This window comes from Dreissena polymorpha, chromosome 9 (assembly GCF_020536995.1).
Source record: "Dreissena polymorpha isolate Duluth1 chromosome 9, UMN_Dpol_1.0, whole genome shotgun sequence".
Lineage (NCBI taxonomy): Eukaryota > Metazoa > Mollusca > Bivalvia > Myida > Dreissenidae > Dreissena > Dreissena polymorpha.
Window position 1 is genome coordinate 60,762,776 of NC_068363.1, and position 22,824 is coordinate 60,785,599.

Here is a 22,824-nt window from a genome sequence, read left to right on the forward strand (position 1 = left end):
AAACACTTAATATAAGTCGTATACCGGTAAATAATTATAAGAAGATTAGTTTTCATGAACGACAAGGAGAAAAATGATAATTTACACACACAACATACCTCACTAATAATTAACATGTACATATATCGAAACGAAATGAAAATAAATATTAGCAAGAAACTGAAGTATATATCTGCGCGTCATAAAACGAAACGACATTTAAAGGTATATAACAAATACATTAAAAGACATACCGATCGACATGCCAGAAAGAGAAAAGTCATCACGACATTGAATACACATCACTACACATCAAGTGAAACTTCAGCATCATCAGCAGAAGAGAAACATCAGTATATAATGCGGTTATTTATTTATAGCAAGGAATAATTACCAAACAGTGAGGCAAAAAACAAACGCACACAGACAAGACCCGCAAGTGCATAACAAGCTTGTAAACAATAATGGGGGTTACTGTCTTGGAACGGGTTATTCAAAAGCACTGTACTTAAAACCCGGTTAAATGCAGTTCCAAAGCCCGTTCGTTACCCAGAGCTATTCATTAATTAAAAACGTAACAACGACAAACACATGTCAAATGAATACATTTTGGGTCGGCGCTTTAGAATGGTCAATGCAAAAACACATGTTGAGTTCAACGACGCTTTTTAGGATCTACAGAATTATTCACCTGTTTACTCAATTTTGACATATGTATAAAATTCGTAAGCGTATTAAATCAATTTTAAAAAGAAAGGGAGATGACATAGCTGATAAAAAAGCAACTATTGAAATTTAAAAAAGTAAGAAAATTATAAATTCATCCTCTAATACCTAAATTATTAATCATTCTATATACTCCCCATGCCGTCGAAGATTGGAAACTATAAAGAAAAAGTCGATTTTGGATATTGCTAGGGTTTCCCCGGGTGTTTTTCCATAATAATATTGATTTAAAAAATACTGTACATATCGAGTTTAAAAAAATTAAAATAGTTTAACAATTTCATTAACATTTTGATAACATATAAAATATATGAACATTACCGGGGTACGTTAACATAACAAATAGAAGCAATTTAAATATTTAAGCTGGTGAAAGATATCAATATCATTAATTAATAGACGACATACATGAAAGATGTTAAATGTGTACATTTCTATCAAATGGACAGACACGTGTTTGTTAATCTAACTGAAAATGCGACATGAACAAAGATACTTAGTTTTCTAAACACATATTCACTATCGGAATACATAAGTTCTATACATTTCTGCATATTTGGACTGTTGCTAAAGTATTAAGGTATATATTTACATCTAAAATCTGAGTTTAAGTGCATTCAAGCATAAAATGATATTAGTCTTCTAGACGGTTACAGGTAATACATGTCATTTGCTCAACAGGTGTATGATTGGGTTAAGACCATCTGCCCGATTTCTAGTCTTAATCTATGAGACGAAAACAGTAACCTAGATAAGCTAAATCTGTACTGTTTAATATTAAATTATACTAAATTTGGTGAATTTGAAAGTTTGCCATAGTTTTATAAAAAAGAGTTTTACTCGGGTTTACCAATCGACCTTTCCAATGTTGGATAAAATTATCTGTTAATATTTGTTTAATAGCACCTTGAAATACATGTGTATATTTCATTGACCGACATCCTGAAAATACCAGGAATCGTAAAAACCAAGCGTGCTTAGAAAATCACGTAGTAGGGAGCACCAACTTTTTTGTAAGGATATCTTTCGAAATCATGAAACAATGGAAGGTATTGTTTTACTGAATGTATTACTATCAGTGTGTAATATGTTAACCCAATATTTATAATATTATAACATCCATTTGGTTTGGCAGTTAAGGCGCCGAAGCTCGTCGTATATACGATCATTTTGAGTGCTTCTTAAACACCCAACAGATGTTTACAAAACAGCGTATGTGAATGCGTTCTATAGCATTGCCCTTTACAAAACCCCAAACTTCGCTACCGTAATAAGAATACATTATATTATTTTATCAAACAAATCTAGTCTGTGTTTCACAGTAATGTCGATGAGCATTTAAAGGTATTTGTTCATCTTGAATATCGCCTTCAAAGCTTGACCAGCTAGTGTGCATTGTGCATCAGAGAAAGAGCCACCAGGCTTTAATATAACACCAAGATAATTAAACTTCGTTACTATCTCAATTTAAATATGATGGTAGTGAAGTGAAATATTGTTTTGCAACCACACCCTATTACTCAATATCTATTTTATCAGTGATTACTACTAATTTTCAGCGTTTAAAATATTCATAAACAACATTTAGATTATGTTGCAATTCCTGAGCGTTAATTGCAAAAAATAAAGATATCTTTTGCATACAACAGACAAAATAGTTTGAAATCATTTATCTTTATACCATTAAAACCACTGTCAGAAAAAACTGATTCTAATCATTTTAAAAAGTAAATATCAAAATAACTGTTTACTTGAAGATTGGTATATCCTACTTTAAAGTAACACGTGTATTAAATGAAATAACAACAGTGTCTGCCCTCATTCATATAAACATTCATCATGATCTAAGACAGACAGTGTTTTAAATGTCTGAAAAGGGCTGTACAAATTTACGCTTGTTTCTTTCATGCTGTTGTAAAACCCCTTGCTGACGTAAATTTTCATTTTGCAGTGTTTTTGGGTCAACAGAGTAATGCCCGATACTGACTTGTAATTAGTCCGAAAAATATGTGTATAAGACTTTGAAATCCAATTTCTCCGGGTTTTTGCTAATACCCAATTATTTTGTATAAATCCTTTGGTAATTAACACTTTAATAATTTTACACAAATACGGAATTGATATCAGATCGGTAATATTTACAACGACTTAAAAAATGCTCGATAATCGAAGCCCTTGTTCTAGTCCTTACAATCAGAGAACATGCCGATCGACTAGAATATTCCCCATGCAACCATTCATTGATTGGTCGTTACACACTTCATAATATTCATATCTGCATAGGTTTCTTTTTTCCTTTTTTGAAAATGTGATTAAAACATAGTATGTTCTGCACCATGTATGTAGTTCTTAAAGCTGAATGTTGATTTAATACTATAATAAAGTAATCCCAAATGACACTGCGCATACATGGAGTTAGTGCAAAGCACTTGTTTGTATTCATATTTCAAAATGATGTTACTGTAGTTAATTATGTAATAGTAGCTTTAAAGGGCAAACCTCTTGCACATGAGATTCATATCCACATTGTAACTTAAGAAAGACATAATGTATATAACTATTTTGGTTATATTTTCCAGACGTTATCCCATGACACATTTTTGTGAACGATTAATAGGAAAAAGATTTAACTATTCTAATGAAACAATTAAATGTGTAGTTTCTTGATATCATTTCATAATACTTATTTTATCATTTTGAAGTTACACACCTACCAGATTCGATGCTTACTTATTTAAAAACATTTCGTTATAAAGTATTGGTTAACAGAAGACAGCATACTGATAGTACATGTACAACATATTAATTGGTCTCGACAGTATGAAGATGTTTAAAAAGATTACACAGACAAAGTGCGATTTTCTAATGATCAGAGAAGCAACCAAGATATAAATAATTATACGTAAACTCGGTGACCTTAAAGTACTTCATTGAAGATGATTGTCTGAATTGCTTTAAAAGCATTGCGTGTGGCTTGGAGGCTTTCCGAATAGGTACAATCTCAAATCAGATACATAATTTGTGACTCAATGAAACTAATTTAAAATCAATTAAGGTCTTATTCGGGCGAAATATTTTGTTATAAGCAATCATACATATTTCTTTTACTTTAAACTCCAGAAACTAACACGTAGTTCAAATATATTATGCTTTGCTGTCAACATATATATACATGTAATATAAATATGGGTTTATAATTAGCCTCTCAAAATAAAATTGTACTATCATAAATTTGTGTATGCACCTAAACAAAAATATAGACTAGAAACACGTAATCATTTATCATAATATATGTTTTAATAATGCGGATACAAGGTCTGTTTCTGATGGAAGAGTTATTTCGTGTAGCCTTGTTATAAAGTATTGATGACGTGTATTTCAAGAGTATCTTTACAATTCAGTGCGACGATGATGTTGTAAAATAATCCACCGACTCTCGTTATTAAAGATAAAAAAACAAGGCTGTTGCAGTATTGAAATCAATGCATTGAGTCTTCTAAAAACAAAAATCTGTATAATTAAGTTAACCGTAATTTTTCGTGCCACCTTTCATAATTTAATCAAACAATAACTGATTTTTTTAACTTCACTAGACGTTAACTCTCTGGTGAACAAAATGTTGCACATTAAGTTCGATTTATTTACCAAAATTAATGAATAAATCTTATGTAATTTTCGAGTAATTTTATATTTAAGTGTAATTTGTAGCAACAGTCGCCTGACTTTAGACCTCATATATATAAAGAGCCACAAATAATCCTTGAATCACTTTCAATGTTTATACTTTGCGTTGTCATAAAATCCCACGCACTTTTAGACTTATATCGGTTTTATTGCGGACGGACAGATAAACGAACGGATGAACAGAGGAAGACATTAACACATACCAAAGATAAACAGACTCAATTTCAAGTTTCATGATAATATATATTTTTTTACTTTTATTTGCCAAACGGAGTGATACCTAAACTGTCACGACACCCATGGATAATTAGAGTCTGGGCTAATTGTGAGGATTGTCGCTCTTTAAAACTGTGCCATTAAAGCCGTGAAAGAAGTGTAATCAATAAACCTGACCTGATGCTTCTCTTAAACCAGATTCACTTGCATGAGGCAGAAAACAGTTCGTCTTTCGGCATCACACAAAACAACCTTATTAACCAAATCTATATTATTCAGAGAGGTATACAATTGTATAAATTATGTCCTGTCACATCATTTTGCTGAATTTGCAATCTCACACAAATAAACTCGCATAACTAGAACACTTATTAGACGAGCGACTGATCGATTATCACGAAGCAATCATGTATGATTAATACCATACCTAACGAGGCTCGTGATTTGCCGTTCTGTAATTGATACTGCTGTCTGCATTTAGGTAGCGGGATAGACAGACAGACGGACGGAAGGACATAATGACGGATAGACAGACAGAAAGACAGACAGATAGACAGACAGACAGAAAGACAGACAGAAAGACAGACAGAAAGACAGACGGAAGGACATAATGACAGAAGGACATAATGACGGATAGACAGAAAGACAGAAAGACAGAAAACAGACAGACAGACAGACAGACAGGCAGACAGACAGACAGAGAGACAGAGAGACAGACAGACAGACAGACAGACAGACAGACAGACAGACAGACAGACAGACAGACAGACAGACAGACAGACAGACAGACAGACAGACAGACAGACAGACAGACAGACAGACAGACAGACAGACAGACAGACAGACAGACAGACTGACTTCCTTCCTGCCTGCCTGTCTGCCTGCCTGCCTGCCTGACTGGCTGAATGACTGACTGACTGACGGACTGACTGACGTATACACATTTTCTCTCTCGTATTTAGGTATAACAACATAATATTACATAACATAAAAACACATTTAATAAAACAAATACTAATTAATTATCAAAACGGTAATAACATTTATTTAAAAGTATTATTTATAATCGTTTTACTTATAACAAGAGCTTTTGCATACATTGTAAATAACTGATATGTCACATGCTGCTAATAACTTTTGGAATTTATATACAGATGGTTTTATATTAAATATACGGCTTATAAATCAGTGTAACGGCTGCATATACATATAAAATGGTATTCATCTTCTAAATCCAAGTCATTAAAACATAAACCATAACGCGTTTATTTCGTGGTTTGCTATTTTGGGCGTATCTTCCAGTTTGGATTCTCGACGGATGTGCATATACTCCTATTCTTACAAAAAATATTATTAAAAAATAAATATATATATGTTTCATATTTGAAACAGCTTTGAAAACCGCTATACCTATCTAATACAGTAATATTATCCATTTTACCTTACCACTCTTGTTTAAATTGTCAACCAGTCTAGATTTGAAGTCGCTAATTAAACTATTTACTTGTACAACATTTGGATTTTCAAATACATACAAATCCAATGTTTTTAACATGTTCATGACATTTGAAAACCAGTTTGTATAACCTTTATTTCAATCGTTCTCAAGGTATTTTTGTACACAATTTGCATGATGATATTGTTATTGTTCAGAACCTAAAACAAATATTTTATAATTTTAACAAAACTGTTTACATACGATGGGTAACTACCTCATTCTCTATAAACAGCAACATTACATGTATTTATTTTCACCTTTAGCAATCGTTTGCATAATTGTAAATGTATGCGTTCTATATCATATGACGTCGTGAAACCCCATACTTCTGAAGCATAATTTAATATAGGACCCATAAACGAGTCAAGCAACTTGCAAAGTATGTTTGGTGTTATGCCAAACTAATTTCATTCAAACTGTCATCAACAACCATTTTCAATTGCCTTAGAAGTTAAATCTGTATATTGGACGTGCAACTTGCTATATTTACATATAACACAAAAAATAGATTTGATACATGATTTCATTTACCTTGTTTGTGTATTCCAAGCTAAATTACTAATTGATATTGATATTGATAATATTTTTTACGTGGTCTTCACCATAATAATCCCATGTGATAGTACTCAGGTAACTCAGATGACAAGTTGACAAACAACGATCACACGCAAGGCGTCAAATGTATAAATTAGTAAACGGTAAGCATTCATTATCGTAGTTAAGTAGGCATATTGAAAGGCGCGATTGTATTTTTTTCATCGATAAAAGACATTAAAGAAAAAACGGATTACTAAAGATAATGTTTATCGTGAACATTGCTTGAATACAATATAGAGTCTGCTGTTGGTTTCAAGAACATTGAACAATTAAGTACGAAGATGCAGTTGTAAAAAACCCACACTTTATTGATGTACATGATTTGAGGGTATTTTTAAATAAACAATACGTAAATTAACAAATATATATCGAGCAATACTGTGAGCAAGCTAATAATGCAAATAATAATAACATCATTACATGAAGCCCTTTATCTGAACATGAGTAATCGTTATTGATTAAAGCCAATGACCAAGTATCACTTGATGTTTCTTAACGTCTACCAGGCGAGTAACGTCTGATGCATATAGCTTGATTAATGTACAAAGATTTAAGATTATTTCTTATTTTCTTTGCGAGGTATTGCAGTATTGAGTGTAAATCGACTTTAAGTCACCTTTTATGTTAATTATTAAGCATCATGCTTAATCTTGGCATTACTTTGAATATTTCTATAATTTGTGAAGATAATTTCGGAAACCAGAACGACAAAAAGATAAGCTTTGCCAATTTTTCATGTCTTGCAATTTGTTCCTTGTCATAACTCATGCGCCGCGTGCTATATTAAGGAGATTCTTCTGTTGATGTAGATAAGTTTGATGTTGTTTGTGTATAAATCGCACATAGGCTAGTTCCTCGTGCTATTCTTACATACCTTCACATAATATATTACAATGTTATAACTGTTTATGAATGACTTTAAAACAACGATTTTCAAGGCAAATACCTCTATATGTTGTTAAGTTGCCGTTTTTACCAAAGCAAACACACGCAATTAGATAAAATGAACATAATCTGTTGTGGTCACAAGGAGTCTAACATAACCTTTTTTTAATTATTTCTCCAGGATAAAAACATGAATTAAAAAATATGTTCTAATATCTGATGATGCAAATTGATGGTTGACAACATGACTTAAACATGCGTTTGGATGTGTAATATTCGTTAGTATGGGAGCAACAAAGTGCGTATAATTGCAATACAAAGCTTTGAATTCATTCTTTTTCCCGGATAAGCATTTGACGTCTGACGAGCATTTTAGTATTCGTACATTCATTAACAACCTTCGATTAAATCACCTGTAAGATTCGCATTAAATAATCGAGGAAACATTTACGTAATTCATATCGTAATAATATGTCAGCGATTGTTATTCTCAGTTTAATGAAGTTGATATTTGAGACCCTCGTGACAAGGTCAAACCAATCACGACTGAATTGAACAACAACTGACGGGGAGCTGTAAAATTAACTGGAGGAAAATCGTGGTTGATATCTTTGCCACTGTCAAAAAAAGTAAAGTGTAAAGTGAAGTTTAGTAACGAAGTGCTAGTTCTTATTGTGTAATTATTGCGTTTCCCGGTGAATTTAAAGAACTCATAACTAAATTATTTTATTATCGATGTATTATAGTTTATGTCAGGAATGTTATATACATATCAATGTTTGAATGATTAACACCAATGAAGAAATAGAACCTACTATACTTTGGTTATGTATTGTAGGATATATGTTCAATAGTCAAAGAGCTATGTAAATCTATCTCCGACATTTCATATGCCATAGCGCTCGTATGCCTTCTACAACACGATCGCAGAAGGCAATGTCCGCACACGCAGTTGAAGGCTGTCGAATGAACACTCGCGGCAAACGTTAAATAAAACACGCCTGTTTTGACAGACAAACAATATGTTGACCAGAATATCAAATTAGGACTATTATCTACCCCGTTAGCAGTTGATAACATTACAACAAAATAAAACATGTACAAAATGCATGTGAAAATCGATATAGTACAAAGTGTATTCGTGTAACACACATCTTGCTCGTTCAAATGTTTTCTCTCAGACAAACGTCCAAGACTTCGCACGTAGATGAAGCAGAGAACGAGGAATGTGACACCGAACGGTAGGATGAAGGTGATAAGGGTGACGTATCCGGACCACACGCCTCCGTACTGGCATGGCGTTGTAAGGTCAGCGCTGCAAACGCCCATCTCTGAAACGGAATCCTCACACATTATGTTTGGGCGAATTTGTTGTCATGTTATGCAGCTAGTTGTGTTTAGATTTTCTTGAATTATGTTTTATTTTATTACATTTTATAATGAAGTATATTGAGTAGTTTATGGCGAATGGAGGATCAATTTTGACGATTTAGTGTATCAAAAAAGCATTTACTCAAACTGTTGAATGTCCATTACAAGAACCACTATTCCAACATGAACACTTTTTTGCATGATTAATGTCTTATAATGATTTGCAGCTTATGAGTTTAAACTACCTGAAGGCGCTAGTGTTAATCGAGGCATGGACTCATGTTGCGGTCGTCTGTGAATGTTAATGACCACAAAAAGTGGTTATTATATCAACATATTTTTTATTTCCCGTGAGGAAATGGCTCTACTTATAATGATTAATTAAAGAAAACAGATCTAAAAGGATCAAAGAAGAACACAAATCGTTCGTTAAAATGTCAATCAACCTTCATACAATTTAATATTACATATCGGTGTGTTAGTCTATAAATAAATATTGATCTAATATAGACTTTCTTGTTACAAGATGTAACACATTAATTAAAATCAGAACATATGACGCGAACATACCTTGCAAGGGAAGAAATGTGCGCAGATACTGTAAATAGTTTGATTCGTCTATATTTACTGTAACTGTAGCTTCGGAAATATTCAACGTCTTTGCGACGTCATTTATAAAATTTAGTTTTGTGACATTGCTCATGAGCACGTTATCATTATAGTGCTCAATAAATCTATAAAACTTCGGATAATCTAGAGCACGGATATAAAACTGTAATCCGTGTCGTAACCATGATGATTGACTCACAATAACGTCATAATTTTCATGCAAGTGCTTGCCAATCACAGTGAGCATATCATTTTCTGAGGAATCGTAAGATGATCTTTTTAAATTGCTAAACAATTGATGAAGATTTTTCAATAGCACGTGTCTGTGAACCTCGACAGGGCCGTTGTCTGGTATTGTTAAGTTTGTTGATACAGCGACATTTATGAAACCTAGAAAACAGAAATACAGAAATGTTAAACATGTGAAAAACAGTAAACCAACAATCAAGTAATATAATCGGCTATATCGATAAGCAAATATAAGAATACATTAAACGAAAAAATAAACACAAAGACATATACCGTATACAGCCTTCAATTATAAAAAACTCAGTTAATTTCAAAATATAATTATAATCTGTGAAATGTTTACTACAGTATATGACCTCTCTTTTCATCTGTTAAAACAGGTAAGTGAACGAATAGGACAAGCTGATTGTCAATAAAATACATTTTAATTATGATTTTTTATAATGAGCAAGGCACATAAATTCGATCTCGATTTTAAAGCAACACCCACCTATTATACAAAAAGGAAAAAAACATGAAGCCCCCCCCCCCAATTTTTTATAATAAATAAATAACTATTTTTGTGTTTGAGTGTTACACATTCTTTGTTTTTTTTAATGTTATTAATTTATGGAATAATAATGGTGTTATTGCCTCTCATGTATGTGAATTCCCCAAACCCATAGAATGGCCCAGTAAGCGCTAAGGCCAGCAAAAGCGCGATTCCAGTAACTGTTATTTTGGTATTCCGTAGAGAAAACGTCGAGTCGCTCTCCATCGGCAGCATGTGCGCAAAGTATCTGCAATATCGGAGCTAAAAGTATAGTTTTGTTATTATTTTTATGTTATTTATTGTACATTGTTAAAAGTATATTTCCGGGTATACTATGTATTGAAAGCAATTTTATACTCTTGGGTGAAACAAATATGTAATTTTGAGAAGAACACACCTCTCAATGACGATAATAGTGATGAACCAACTGGAGCACGCTAGCGCAACCGATGAGATGTAACCCCAAATCATGCAACACGGAAATCCGAAAGGCCATCCACCTGAAAGTAATAGAAGCATTCTACACGTGTATCTCAAATCGTACTTTCGAATTTCGCATCGTAATATCGCACCCACTCTTTATGATTTCTTACTATCGACCTTTGAAAGACAAGGTCCAGGACTCGAATACACTTTGCTAAAGCTAGAGATAACAATGCGACGTCACAAAATCACGATGCGATATTACGAGAATACGATGCGAGCTAGCAAAATAACGATGCGAGATCACGCTATTAATATCGCAGTGTTGCATCGTGTCTTCGTGATCTCAAGGTCAAGGTGAGCATAGGTCGAGGGCACGAGACCGCGATATTTACACGCCTTCCATTTGCTTAAAAGTGTGTTCGATAAACTCTATTTATAGCAAATATATTTGTATTAAATACTCGGGTGGTATTCTGACTTATTCTAAGAATTAACGTGCCGGAACGTCCTATAACTTCATTGTTAAAGATGAATAATCTTAGTTTAAATCTGACCTGTTTTTGAGAAATTGGGTAACAAAATAACACCATGAAACATGCTATGTTTTTATTTAATTAATGAGGTCCATATTTATTTAAAAGCTCATACACACTCAAAATCAACGAATATTGTATACAATATTTTCGAAAAATAAAGTTGACGCATAAAAACTCAATGTTCCATATGTTCCATACCACATCTAGCGTTGACATTTTGCTACTGCTATAAGGGACACTGATTGTTTATGGGTAAACTTTATTTTACGAAATATTCTGCGAAATATTCGTTGATTTTGAGTATTAGTGTTACTTTACGGACATTGGTTGTATTTTATAGATATGCAAGTTATGACTTTTTATTTTGAAAAGGCATTTTATTGTAAAATTTTATATTACACCTATGACCGTTGCATATTTATTTTAATAATTTTAACAATCGTTTTGTTTTTTAATGTCTTAAGTATCATGAAATATTTTAAAAATAATCTAAGAATATATTTAGTTGTATATTTAATGTTAGAAACTATTGCCTTAGTCTTAAAATTTTAGAATTGTGTAAGAATTTCAATTATTTATATTGAAAACATACACAAATAAATTAACAAATTGCTAAAACTACACTTGTTTGTGATTATCAATAATCGGTGTCCATTGCTATATACTATTCTTAATCATAGAATTCCCAAAGAAAAATCATTATCTCTGTAAAAGCTAAAAAAACTATGCAAGATTTGTTTTCACACAAAAAAACAACAGTTATAACAGATGTTTCTTGAGTTTCATCACAATATTAATGCTAACATTAAAAGTGTATCACTTGTTTAGACAATATATCATCACTACAGCATACATAAATGTGTACGCTTTTATATAAATATTGTCCAATACAGGATCAGAATGCCGGCCCATATCATGCTAACTTTACTTAAGATAATTGCTAAATTATCCTTTTCGTTTAATATTACCGTTTCCATTTCGACAGTGTATTGGTACTTTGTTTCATCCGAAATATACATGTGCCCCTATTCACCTAATAATTCTTCGACTTCAGTCTAAGAATAACGAATATTCATAAAATTAGAATATGCAAGAATTGCTTAAATTTTGAGTCAAACTTGGTATTAACAACATCTATTTACATAATTCTATATATAGAAACGTGTGTTTATGACATTATAACCAATGGAAGCCTGAATATATTCAATAGATGAACCTATTTTACTTGATTGTTTGTTCTGTTTATTTTCAAACTACAAGTTAAATATTCTTAAATCGAAAACTGCCTTTTTCAAATTTAGCCTGATTATTTGCTTTCGTTTTAATGTCACGACAGTGTCAACGCCCGTGTGACGACCTTTATCATTATTTAATTGCATTTATATAAAAAAGTGACGTTCTCTATACATCGTTTTAATTCTGGTGCATCAAACATGATCTCGAAGTCATGCTTATATTTACATTCAGAAGTAAAACGAAATGTGTAATTTATCAGCATAGCTTGACGCAGTGTGTTATGCAGACTCCATATTAATTGGATTTAATATCATGCTGTAAAATCCTTAGGTTTATTAAGTTGTTGAAAAAATGGGGACATTCAAGGTACCCTATCAAGCAAGTCAAGTGACGAAAACTTCACATTACGACGCATTATTAAGTATAATTATCTAACACAAATTATTATCGTTAGAGATCATTTGTCTGATTCCCTTTTTACTTATTCTGTACTAATCTTTTATCCATCCTTCTTTCATCTCTTTTACATGTCCTCGTGTACTGCATGCACGCAAAATTAATTACCATCTTTTTGAGGACGTTTCAATTGAAATGGAAAATTGATTTATAGCATATAGTGCATCACTGGTGTCTGGATTACCTCCATCATAATTAGTTTGGTAAAGGAAATGTGAATGGAGGCTTCTGAGCGCGTGCCAATTATGTTCCTGACAAGTATGGAGTATTCATTATTTCTACAGATACGTATAGATACACACTGTGTGACCATACTTTATCTCCGCTGCGATGCAATGGTAAATGGAGAACGTATAGTTTTCTGAGTTGAAAATGGTTTGGGCTCGCATGTTACAAGGTTCAATTTCTCGCATTGTCTCAGGATTAAATAGTTTCGTATTTAGAATTAATAGTAAAAAAGATCATATGCTCGTTTTGCAGAAAAATGTTTGCCTGCAAAGACTTTATAATATAATTTGTTTGAAGCTGTAACACACACACATGAAGTCCATCTATAAAAAGAAACTGTAAGAAGTTGTGTTTTTTTCTTTAGAAATAACCAGCTTACGTTTTTCTTGAAATATCCATATTATTATTTGAAAAAGCTATTTAACCACAAAACTTTATTAATTATGTTTTTCTTACGTTAATGTTTTAGTCCAATCGATACTTTTTCAAATAATTATGAATGCATCGAATAATGCAAAATGAAACGAGCATATTGAGCATGTAAACCAGGGCTTCAGGTCGTACCTTTAAGTTCTGACTTATAGGCATGTTCATGTTCTCATAGTTTAATGAAAACAACACTGGGCAATGCTTTTACATATATCTCTCAACTGTGTTTTTTTGCGTCTTGATTATTATGTATCTTTACATATATGTTTTTAGTATTTTGTAAAAAAAAATAGTCAGATTACTGCTATTTTCATATACAGTCAGATATTATATATAGTACTGTATCATTAGTTTAAATGGTTAATGTGACATCTACGAACCTAACAAAGGCGAACGAACTGTTCACTTTTTAACTTTGTATTCCTTAATACATAAAGGGTGCTCGTAGAGAAGAAAACAATCAACATTTCTTTGTGTAAATTATTTATATTCAATTAATATGTCATTCATCAAATTTAAAACGAGGCTATTTAAAATGAAATTATGGGCATTTTTCACTGTTGAATTGAGCTGAAAAAATTAACAGGTCAAAAGAGTTAGTTAAAATGTGGTAACTGACCAATTATCAGCAACTCATCTTGCTTCAAGTTGTTGATACAAAATATATATTATATTCGATATTTAACATGACTGTCCCAGTCGTCTAAGTCGAGCGGAACAGTCTTTTTATGAGGATCGGAGTTAGTGTTCGTGTGTCGTATGAATAGATATCGTTGCCGGAAAACGAATCATTTCTGTCGTCAGTTGTCAAACGAAAGTACGGTTGATATTCAAATGCATTATTTTTCTCTTTCCGGGATAATGTTTTAGTATGTTGATGCTGCATTAACAAAAATAAGTGTTTTTAAAGTGAAAACACCAAAAATAAACAACTGTTGCGATAGACACCTATAAACATAACATATACACTCTGGATCAGCAGACGATTTATTTCATAAATCAATCTCTGGGTTAATGGTCGCCATCTTTCGAACTACTTTCAAAAGTACAACAACAACAATAACAGTAGGAGACACTTTTAATTGCGAAAAGTTGAAAAATTGAGTACATGTGTCACGGTTGTTGAGTGGAATAGTGTTATTTTCAACTGTGTAATAAGCATGTGAACTGGTAGTGGAATAACCGAATTGTTGGTGGAAATGGAATTTAGAAATATATCTAATAATTCATCATCGTGTAGAATTATCATCAGCATCATTTCTGTGGAACATTGCAATATTCAAAATACAAGTGTTTCATAGCTATGGTGCTTTTGACATAGTTCACTAACCACCAAGGCTGAAATGATTCATGCACACAGGTAAAGTAAATAATTGAATTTGTGCAGAATGTTTACTTTTTACAAATTATTATTTAATTTAAACAATTTATTTTAGATAGATTGCACTGAAACTCAAAGTCTAAAGCTTAGTAAGACACTTAAGCCAGTTTTCTGAGAAGAAACAATACTTGTTCAGAGTATAGCAGGCTCATGCGGCCTCTGGTTTATTTATTTGGCCTCGGCCTTTAACCTGGGTCGCTTTGATTTCAGGTGTTTAGCCCCCATATCAACAAGGCTTTCTCGACCCTATATGTACTTATTCATATTGTTTAAAGATTTTGAGAACCCTCGCTCAGTGCCTGTGGGGATAAAACAGGGACCTTCTTATAGCTAGATGAATAAATCAAATATGCCAGCAACACTTTATAATCAATAACTTTGTAATTGATGATTCTGTTCTTTTAACTACATTACTAATTTACCAAAACAATGTGAAACACATTTTTATGCTCCCAAAGGAGGGCATATAGTGATCGCACTGTCCGTCTGTCTATCCGTCACACTTTGCATTTAGGTTTCGAAAAAATGCTCATAACTTCTATGTCGCTTCAGATGTAACATTCATATTTGGTATGCATGTGTATATGGACAAGGCCTTCCCATACACACACACAAATTTTGACCCCTTTGACCTTGAACTTAGGGTCGGCGTTTAGGTTTTGAAAAATGCTCATAACTTCTATCAAAGCGTTTATCGGGGGCGTATGTCATCCTACGGAGACAGCTCTTGTTTTTGCTACTGTCCTCTGCACAAACCATGATATATCTGCATATATGCATCCAACCAAATCAGTAAAACTATTTGTCACTTAATTACAGTAAACTTATTGCATGTTAACTTTTCAACAATATATATATATATATATATATATATATATATATATATATATATATATATATATATATATAATTATATATAACAGATCTTGAAAAAAACACACATCAAACTTCAAATTGTTTTAGTAAATTATAGGCTTTAATTGGTATTGTGACATTGACAACACTCATGCATGCAACTATACAATTATACAACTATGGAACACATTATTTATGAGAAATTCCAATACATCAACAGAACGTCTCAGATTTAAGGCAGATAATCTAGTGCTGTTTTGCTGCCATTTTTACTATTACACATTTTTTCATTTTATGTTATGATGCATTGATCTTGTTTCTAAATTAACCAAGCAATCATTGTTAAACTTTTGAAGAAAGATGTTGTCTGATAAATATTGAAAATATAATCACTACAACGTGAACAAAATTCAGTTGAATACTGTGACCAACAAAGATTTGCCAAAGAGCAATTCAGACATGATTTAAATTAAATACAAGTAATATGAAAGTCTGCCTACTGGATCCCAGTTATGACTTATTTGTCAAATCTGCACATTAATTTGCCCTTGGCCATGTAGAATTGGGGACTAAATACCATCAAGTCATGTAAAAAGGAGCAGGGTATAGCACGCTGCTATTGATCTCTTGAGCTTTCACATGAATTTTATGGGTAATTTTCATACAACAATATAGTGTAATGATAAAGCATTATGAGCACAAATTATATCTCTTACTAGTGGTGCAAAAATCAATTAAGTGTCACATTTCAAAAGAAAATTTATATAAAAAGGTATTATTAATTGTTAAAACGTTATAAAAGGTTATTTCAATTCACTAAAGCATTTAATTACAAGAACAATTGCATTTTATGTTCATTACAAATTACAATACAGTATTGGCATTGTATTTATCTGCATTTGATGTGCATTTAATACACTTAAAAATGCAGACCAGACAGACACACTTCTAACAGAAACAAATGTATTTTTTTCTGCATTTTTCCAGCATTAATACTCTTCAAGTGTATTTTTTATCATCCCAAATACACTTTACCAGGAAAAAGGTATGTTAAAATGCATTTTTAGTTTGTTTTAAGTATATTTTCAAATGCATTAAGACACTCTTTTGCAAAAAATAATGAACAAAAACTTGAAAATATTTTATATACTAAAGTGAAGTAATAATTAAAGTTTTGTATGAGCATCAAAAACAGTGTCAAATTCATACCAGTGCCTATTTAGTAGCAGTAGGCCTTATATGGTCTACTTGTGGTAGAAATAATGCATTTAGTATAATACAACATACATAAATTAAAAAATATAGCTGCCCATACAGTTCAATACAATGTTCAATTAACTACACTATGCAAAGTTGAAATATGACATCAAGCTTGGAATAATCTTTTCAATAATGTATAATATGCTGTTTTAATTTATAAGTGAAATAGACACTTGCATATAAAAACTGATTTTGCATCAAAACTAAATGTTTAATTTGATTTTTAGCTCCACTGGCCAAAGGTCCTGTGTCCATAGTGCGTCCGTGCATTAACTTTTCCTTTAAACATCTTCTCCTAAACTACTGGTCCAATTCTGATGGAATGTTCCTGGGGTAAACCTCTTTCAAATTGTTCAAATTATGCCCCTGGGGTCAAATTTGACTCTTCCCCGGGGGTCACAAAATTGAAAATTTGCTTATATAAGGCCTATTTTGTGAAAACTTTGAAAATCTCCCGTCCATAACCATTGGGCCTAGGGCTATCAAATTTGGTATGTAGAGACATCTAATAGTCCTCTACCAAATTTGTTAAAATTATGCCCCTGGGGTCAAATTTGACCCTGCCCCGGGGGTCACAAAATTGAATGTATGCTTATATAATGCCTATTTTGTGAAAACTTAAAAAAAATTCTTGTCCATAACCATTAGGCCTAGGGCTACACAATTTGGTATGTAGTAACATTGTATAGTCCTCTACTTAGTTTGTTCAAATTATGCCCCAGGGGTCAAATTTGACCCTGACCCGGGGGCCACAAAATCAATTATATGCTTATATAGTGCCTATTTTGTGAAAATTTTAAAACTCTTCTTGTCCTTAACCATAAGGCATAGGGCTACCAAATTTGGTATGTAGTGACATGTAATAGTTCTCTACCAAGTTTGTTCAAATTATGCCCCTTGGGTCAAATTTGACCCTTCCCGGGGTCACAAAACTGAACATACGCTTATATGGGGCCTATTTTGTGAAAACTTTAAAAATCTTGTTGTCCATAACCATTGGGCCTAGGGCTACCAAATTTGGTATGTAGTGACATCTAATAAACCTCTACCAAATTTGTTCAAATAATGCCTCTGGGGTCAACTTTGACCCTGCCCCAGGAGGTCACAAAACTGAATAAACGCTTATAAAGCGCCTATTTTGTGAAATCTTTAAAAAACTTCTTGTCGAAAACCATTCGGACTATGGCTACCAAATTTGGTATGCAATAACATTATATAGTCCTCTACCAAGTTTGTTCAAATTATGCCCTTTGGGTCAAATTTGATCCTGACCCGCCGGTCACAAAATTGAACATTATATACGCTTATATCTTGCTTATTTTGTGAAAACTTTAAAAATATTCTTGTCCTTAACTCTATGACCTAGGGCTACCACATTTTGTATGAAGTGAGATATAGTAGTCCTCTACAAAGTTTGCTCAAATTATGCCCCTGGGGTTAAATTTGACCAGCCCATAAGGTCACAAAAGTGTACATGTGCTTAAATAGGGCCTATATTTAAGTATTTGCACATGCAGAGAAATTTGTTTCAGCCTTTTTTTCAGCAGTGGAGCGATACAGGGCCATCATGGCCCTCTTGTTTAAATACTCAAAAAATGAAACTGTGGTCATGCTTGCATGAACACAGTTTATAAATGCTGTCAGAATAATAGAATATGCAATTACTATAAATACAAATGCTTTTTGTACTAAAAAATTCGAATGAATATTACAATAATATATTCTGAATACTGTGGTGTGTAATTAACAGTTTTGTCTGAGAAAATCACTAAATTTTATATATTTATTAAAATTCACATAAATCATATTTCAAAAACACATAATTACTTCAAATCCTTTCACACAATACTGAAAAAAATGCACAGTTTCTGATTGTTATTGATTCTTTATTAATTTATACATGTACCATTTTTTAATCTTGATGCATCCTCAATTGTATTATGCACATCTTAATCTGTTTTAACAATTATAATATAAAGATTAAGGCTGACTCAGTAAAATAATAATCCATGATTTCTGCAGTACTTGCAGACAAACTAGGAATACTGCTGTGATATTATCTATCTATCTAATGGGATATTAATTTGGCTTCAATAGAAAAAAATCAAAGCATACACATGTATATAATGTGTACGTATATATATATATATATATATATATATATATATATATATATATATATATATATATATATATATATATATATATATATATATATATATACTTGTAAAACTAAAAATTAAATATGTATGTTTCTATTACATCATTTAGGACTTTTATTTTCATAGAGTGAAGCTTAAAACAGTATCCAATTGTAACAGTCAATTTTGGGAAAATCAACCTTATAATTATTTTCTGTGTTGGTCAATGTCATAATTGGTATAAAATGTATATTGAACTGGAAGTTTTCTTTATTTTAAATGATAACATTTGCTTGGTCAGCCATAATTGTCACAATCAAGTGGTCTTTTTACACTGTAGTTTTCTCACTGACTCTGGGTTTGTTCTGAGAATGAGCCACACAAAGTATCGTTGGGGAGATGAGTTGTCAATTTTATGTTTATCAGTCTTTCATAATCCAGTATACCTGTAATAAGTGAATTTGTAACTAATAATCACACAATATACACAATTCAAATTGTATGCATTTAGATTTATTTAGTACTGCACATTAATCATTTTCTAAAAATATGTAGCAACATTATATTATATAATGCTGCAATACTAAAGTAATTTACTAATTAAAGGTCGCTGATGTGTAATGGATGTGGTGTCCACCTAATGATCTGGAGGTCACTGGTTTGATCCCCAGTGCTGGAGCATTCTTAAGAAATCTCCAAGAGACACCCAAGTACTGGTTCTTTAAATTTAATCGAACTAAAAATTGGATAAAAATTAAAAACTGAAACCCTTATTAAAACATTTTATTTTGAATCAAGCAAATGTGGAAATTCATTAAAAAAATGAGAAAAATTTTAAAATTCTACTTTAAAGTAATCATGATAATTTAGATTATTTTCAGAATATTTAATGATGATAATGATACAATTATATATTACCTAAATGATAAAAATAAAACATGTTATGTTAATTTATGAAAAAAACGTTTTAATTTTATCAATATCATGGTAATTACAACTAGATACAGGCAATTAGATCAGAAATTATATTAATGATCAACCCAGACATTTGTAGTGATTTATGGTCACTATTTTGATTAACGTTCTATACATGACCTGTCATAAAAGGTATTTTTTAGCCAGTACTACAATCGGCAATGATAGTCTGTATTGCATACATATTCCACCGTCTATTATCGATTCGCTTCCTCAAACTAAACAAATATTTAATGTTTACATCGCGAAACGTAATGCATCTAGTTTCATTTTCGGTTTGGTTGGTTTTGTAAACACCGTAATTTCATCTTAAAAATTGGATGATAATTGGATTAAATAATAATGGAAAAGTAAATCACTTGGATAATAGGTCTAAATGCAACACAAATGAACGTTAATAGTGCTCTTAATATCAAAGTTTTGGTAAAAAGATTGGCGCTAGTTCAACGCGCATCGTATACAGCCTCATAACAATAGACTGACAACCTTTTGGGTAGTAAAGTAGTAATACAAGGCAATATGGCGACCGTTAGCCACGAGGCCTATCTTACGGAGGAATCCGAGATAGCCGAAGTATCACGATTGATAACATATACTGTTAGATGGGTCTAATGTCACCTTGAAAGCATTTGAAAAAATAAAAACGGTATGCATTTGTGAGTAAAACAAAAGGTTTGGGGGGGGGGAGCGTTAATTAGAAACCTCAAATCTTTACACTTCGTATTGATTCTGTTTTGTTTCAAACGCATTATGTCGGTTATTATTAATCTGGAAAAAACATGTTTGTTTTAATACCATAGAATTCCGGTTTTCGTTTCCTATTCTGTTAATACAAGGTTGCGCGTATGTCACACATTTACAACATCCAAACAATTAACAAATGCGTCAAAAAACTGAATCAATAACGAGCCGGCTCCACTTTATATACAAAAAGATATATAAACAATAAAAATTCCTCTCTTCGCCATTTTTGTTGTATTATATCAAGGTCTATCGTTAATAATTCTTCTCACGCAGTTAATTAGTCTCAATCAGTATTATTGGCATGCTGGCTATTTCTGTCTACCAGATTTACTCATTCAATGGTCTCGGTAAACCAGGAAAGCTCTGTAATTTTGTGCAAAATACATCTTTGATATCAAGTAGCGGAAACCTTTCTCTTCCATGATGAATTTTTTTTTAAATCGATATAATGTTACAACAGTTTCACTGAGCTCATGTATACATGAACAATTAATGTTATAATATATAAGTTAACACAATTTTACCAAATGAATTATTAATAACACGATCAAATAAATTTGCTAACTTTTACATCATGGACTCAAAAACCATTGCGTTATGGGAAATCAAAGATATGATTACGATCCTCTGAACCTAAAACAAAATCTGTTTCGAGTATGGTCTTACAAACATATATTGGAAGTGAAAAAAACATATGTGCAGGTCAAACAGTATGATTGAGTTTAAATAAAAGCGGATATACAATTATTCGTTTAACAAAAGTGTGTATGTCAAAACAGAATACAGCTTCGATTGTTTTGTTTTTATAGTTTTGTCGTGTTCTTGTCTTGGATTAAGTGAATTAATTTATTTTTCATGCTCCCCACACCCACATACACCTCTCCCCGACGAAGTTAGTGTTTAATGATTTGCACCTGTCCGTCTGTTTGTCGGTCGGTGATTGGACTGCTTGGGAAGCCAACTACTTGAGAGAAAAATAAGTCACTAAGTTATTTTGCGGTCATCAAGTTAACGATCAAGGTAACGGGATTGCAGCATGTCATTAAGAATACGCATTGATACGCGAACATTTTCAAACATTGTATGCTGGGATGAAAAGAAGCTGCATATTAATTTTGGTGTTTTAATTCAAAGATAATATGTTTCCCCATATATGATAGACGTGTCCACCTAAGATTATTCAAATCGGTCTGATGCTCACATTTACTTATTGATTCAATGTACAAACTCATGGTCGCATGAGATACGTTACAATTTAATTTGCACGGTCCAGAGAAACCTTTAGCGAATAACAAACATAATTGGTATGTTAGCTACTACGGAATAAATGACAAATATAATTAGCGTTCAATCAACAGTTCAAGCTCGCAAGTATACATTAAAAAAGACGTTTCCCTCCGTAAGCCATTTTGTGCATAGGATATCTTAAACAATCGTCAAAGTTAGAAAGCTGGTTACTTTCACAGTTACGATTGAGCGTTAACACTTAATAGTTTTGCATTTAGAATTGATAGTAAAAATGATAACATGCTCGTTTTTTAGAAATGTTTGCCTGACAGCATTTTTACGATATCTTTTGTTTTGCGCTGTAACAAGTCCACCTATTGTCTCTGGAAACATAATAATTATTATTTTAAAAATGTTGTTTAAGTACCAAACAGTTTTAATTGTGTTCATCGCACGTGTATTGTTCAGTCGAAAATATATTTTATATATTAAACAGTTATAAATGCATTGAACAATGCAAAATGAAGATTGTTAGCATACTTTAGAATTTTTATTAACACCGGTTCACTTTGATCAGCATGTGC